Source organism: Lonchura striata, chromosome W, assembly GCF_050655825.1.
Source record: "Lonchura striata isolate lonStrDom1 chromosome W, ASM5065582v1, whole genome shotgun sequence".
Taxonomy (NCBI): Eukaryota; Metazoa; Chordata; class Aves; order Passeriformes; family Estrildidae; genus Lonchura; species Lonchura striata.
Genome location: NC_140743.1, coordinates 37,253,577 through 37,258,017, shown reverse-complemented (window position 1 = coordinate 37,258,017; position 4,441 = coordinate 37,253,577). Strand labels below are relative to the sequence as shown.

General features: G+C 51.9%; 1 long non-coding RNA gene across 1 annotated transcript; it reads right to left on the bottom strand.

The window, feature by feature from the left end:
* Positions 1-557: 557 nt before the first annotated feature.
* LOC146763169 (uncharacterized) lies at positions 558-3,470 on the bottom strand. Its single transcript, XR_014952566.1, has 2 exons — positions 1,625-3,470; positions 558-1,197 (listed from the first exon to the last, which is right to left on the bottom strand). It is a non-coding gene; the product is annotated as an uncharacterized LOC146763169 (long non-coding RNA).
* Between the last annotated feature and the right edge of the window lie 971 nt (positions 3,471-4,441).

The window sequence follows — 4,441 nt, the reverse complement described above, 5'->3', positions numbered from 1 at the left end:
CTTACACTCGAACTCCGGCCAAGTCCCCTCGCCTGACTCTCCTACTAGGCTTAGGAAGCTTGGTCTCCCTGCCGAGCCTTACACTCGAACTCCGGCCAAGTCCCCTCGCGTGACTCTCCTACTAGGCTTAGAAAGCTTGGTCTCCCTGCTGAGGTAAGGTCGAACGTCCTGCCGAGCCTTACACTCGAACTCCGGCCAAGTCCCCTCGCGTGACTCTTTTACTAGGCTTAGAAAGCTTGGTCTCCCTGCCGAGGTAAGGTCGAACGTCCTGCCGAGCCTTACACTGAAACCCCTGCCAAGTCCCTTTGCCTGACTCCTACTCGGCTTAGGAAGCTTTGTCTCCCTGCCAAGGTAAGGTCGAACGTCCTGCCGAGCCTTACACTCGAACTCCGGCCAAGTCCCCTCGCGTGACTCTCCTACTAGGCTTAGGAAGATTGGTCTCCCTGCCGAGGTGTCATGGTTTGACACTGGCACAATGCCAGTGCCCCCATGAAAATGTGATCCCTACCTTGAATGCTGTGAAGTGGAATCTAGATTAGAGTAAAGCAGGCCCAAGCTTAATAACAGGAAAAAACTTTATTAAACTACTACTACTAAAGAAAAGAGAAAACTAAAGAAGGGGGGAAAAAAACCACACAAAGATCAAATGAAAACCTTGCAAAACATTCCTCCCCCCACCACCCAACTCCAACAAACCACAGTGAGACACAATCTGGACTCCAATCAGGTTTCCACCCTCCAAGCAATCGATACTCAGTCTATCGAGGGAACAGAGTCTCTCCTGTGCCACAGACCCCCCCAAGAAACACAGCTCCACATTCTGTGTTTCCATGTCACACATGGCACCGCCCGGAGAAAAAGTTTGTCATGGTGACCCTTCTCCTTTCCATGCACAGTGCTCTCACCACCAATGCATGGATGGTCAGACTGCCTTTAGGATTTTTCCTTTCAAGGATGCCCTGCCAAGAGGGGAGAAAACAACAGTTCAGTTTTTCATTGTTTGGGACCACAGTCCCCCCCATTTTCCCCTGGGGCCGAGGGCTCAAGAACAGAGATCTTCTTCTCTTCTCTTTCCTTTCCAGGGCAAGGGGGCGCCACCACAAACCCCCTAACCTTTTCTCTGTTCACTCCACTTTTGTCTTTTTCTCAGCTGAAGCAGGTCTCTTGACTCACTGGCATCCTCCCAAAACACAGTCCCTCTTGACGGAGAAGATTTGGTTCAAGTTGTGGCTAACACGGAAAAGTCCAGCCAAAAGCCACTCCTTGTCCCCCTCCCATCCAGAATTCCTCCTTCCAACATCCCATCCCAGGGTCCAAGGTGTCCCTCTTCCTCTCTTTCAAACCGAGGAGGGGAAAGGAAAATTCACAAAGCTTTCATTTTCTCAAGAAAGGGTTAAAAGTCCGAACTCTCAGGATGGCTCGATGCCCGGACATCCAGCAACTCCCACACAACTGGGCACCTTGGAGCTCCCCCCGCTCCTCCTTCCTTGCGGCTTTCTCTCTCCCTCTCGGGAGAGGAACTCTGGGGGGGGAAATGGAGACATCCCAGATTTCTTCCACCCTTCCATCTGCAGGGGCCAGCCCGGTTCCAGTCCTTTCACCACCCTTCGGGCTTTCGGCCTACCTTTCTCAGGCCATGGGCTTCCCCTCCCCCACCCAGCTCGTGGCTGGGCAGGGGAAGGTCTGCACTGCACGCTGACCGGAACCAAAGAGAGCGAGTTCCCCTGGGAATTCTGCTTTCAACCCCTCTGTGTTCTCAGAGGCGTGTCTACTTTCAATTGGTCAATATCTAAATTGACCCCTTCCTTCCGGAAAAAATTATCTTTCCGTGTCAAACCACGACATTCCACCCTTCGCCTCTGAGAACACAGACTACAAAAAAATCATTATCAAAATTACATTCAACATATTCTACATAAAACAGAAACTTACACTAAATCTCCACCCCAATTCATCTCAAAACCCAACACATGCTTTGCTCTTATTCCTCCTGATCCCATTTCACAACATTCACCTTATCACCATCTTATCTTATCTTATCTTATCTGATCTTATCTTATCTTTTCCCGGTCAGGGAACCAAATGTCATGGTTTGACACTGGCACAATGCCAGTGCCCCCATGAAAATGTGATCCCTACCTTGAATGCTGTGAAGTGGAATCTAGAATAGAGTAAAGCAGGCCCGAGCTTAATAACAGGAAAAAACTTTATTAAACTACTACTACTAAAGAAAAGAGAAAACTAAAGAAGGGGGGAAAAAAACCACACAAAGATCAAATGAAAACCTTGCAAAACATTCCTCCCCCCACCACCCAACTCCAACAAACCACAGTGAGACACAATCTGGACTCCAATCAGGTTTCCACCCTCCAAGCAATCGATACTCAGTCTATCGAGGGAACAGAGTCTCTCCTGTGCCACAGACCCCCCCAAGAAACACAGCTCCACATTCTGTGTTTCCATGTCACACATGGCACCGCCCGGAGAAAAAGTTTGTCATGGTGACCCTTCTCCTTTCCATGCACAGTGCTCTCACCACCAATGCATGGATGGTCAGACTGCCTTTAGGATTTTTCCTTTCAAGGATGCCCTGCCAAGAGGGGAGAAAACAACAGTTCAGTTTTTCATTGTTTGGGACCACAGTCCCCCCCATTTTCCCCTGGGGCCGAGGGCTCAAGAACAGAGATCTTCTTCTCTTCTCTTTCCTTTCCAGGGCAAGGGGGCGCCACCACAAACCCCCTAACCTTTTCTCTGTTCACTCCACTTTTGTCTTTTTCTCAGCTGAAGCAGGTCTCTTGACTCACTGGCATCCTCCCAAAACACAGTCCCTCTTGACGGAGAAGATTTGGTTCAAGTTGTGGCTAACACGGAAAAGTCCAGCCAAAAGCCACTCCTTGTCCCCCTCCCATCCAGAATTCCTCCTTCCAACATCCCATCCCAGGGTCCAAGGTGTCCCTCTTCCTCTCTTTCAAACCGAGGAGGGGAAAGGAAAATTCACAAAGCTTTCATTTTCTCAAGAAAGGGTTAAAAGTCCGAACTCTCAGGATGGCTCGATGCCCGGACATCCAGCAACTCCCACACAACTGGGCACCTTGGAGCTCCCCCCGCTCCTCCTTCCTTGCGGCTTTCTCTCTCCCTCTCGGGAGAGGAACTCTGGGGGGGGAAATGGAGACATCCCAGATTTCTTCCACCCTTCCATCTGCAGGGGCCAGCCCGGTTCCAGTCCTTTCACCACCCTTCGGGCTTTCGGCCTACCTTTCTCAGGCCATGGGCTTCCCCTCCCCCACCCAGCTCGTGGCTGGGCAGGGGAAGGTCTGCACTGCACGCTGACCGGAACCAAAGAGAGCGAGTTCCCCTGGGAATTCTGCTTTCAACCCCTCTGTGTTCTCAGAGGCGTGTCTACTTTCAATTGGTCAATATCTAAATTGACCCCTTCCTTCCGGAAAAAATTATCTTTCCGTGTCAAACCACGACACGAGGTAAGGTCGAAAGTCCTGCCGAGCCTTACACTGAAACCCCTGCCAAGTCCCTTTGCCTGACTCCTACTCGGCTTAGGAAGCTTTGTCTCCCTGCCAAGGTAAGGTCGAACGTCCTGCCAAGACTTACACTCGAACTCCGGCCATGTCCCATCGCCTGACTCTCCTACTTGACTTAGGAATCTTGGTCTCTCTGGGGAGGTAAGGTCGAATGTCCTCCCGAGACTTACACTCGAACCCCGGCCATGCCCCTTCGCCTGACTCCTACTCGGCTTAGAAGCTTGGTCTCCCTGCCGAAGTAAGGTTGAACGTCCTGCCGAGACTTACACTCGCGCTCCGGACAAGTCCCCTCGCCTGACTCTCCTACTAGGCTTAGGAAGCTTGGTCTCCCTGCCGAGGTACAGTCGAACGTCCTGCCGAGCCTTACACTCGAACTCCGGCGAAGTCCCCTCGCGTGACTCTCCTACTAGGCTTAGAAAGCTTGGTCTCCCTGCCGAGGTAAGGTCTAACGTCCGGCCGAGCCTTACACTGAAACCCCTGCCAAGTCCCTTTGCCTGACTCCTACTCGGCTTAGGAAGCTTGGTCTCCCTGCCAAGGTAAGGTTGAACGTCCTGCCAAGACTTACACTCGAACTCCGGCCATGTCCCCTCGCCTGACTCTCCTACTAGACTTAGGAAGCTTGGTCTCTCTGCCGAGGTAAGGTCGAACGTCCTGCCGAGACTTACACTCGAACTCCGGACAAGTCCCCTCGCCTGACTCTCCTACTAGGCTTAGGAAGCTTGGTCTCCCTGCCGAGGTAAGGTTGAATGTCCTGCCGAGCCTTACACTCGAACTTCGACCAAGTCCCCTCGCCTGAGTACTCTACTAGGCTTAGGAAGCTTGGTCAAGCTACCGAGGTAAGATCGAACGTCCTGCCGAGCCTTACACAGAAACCCCTGCCAAGTCCCTTTGCCTGACTCCTTCTC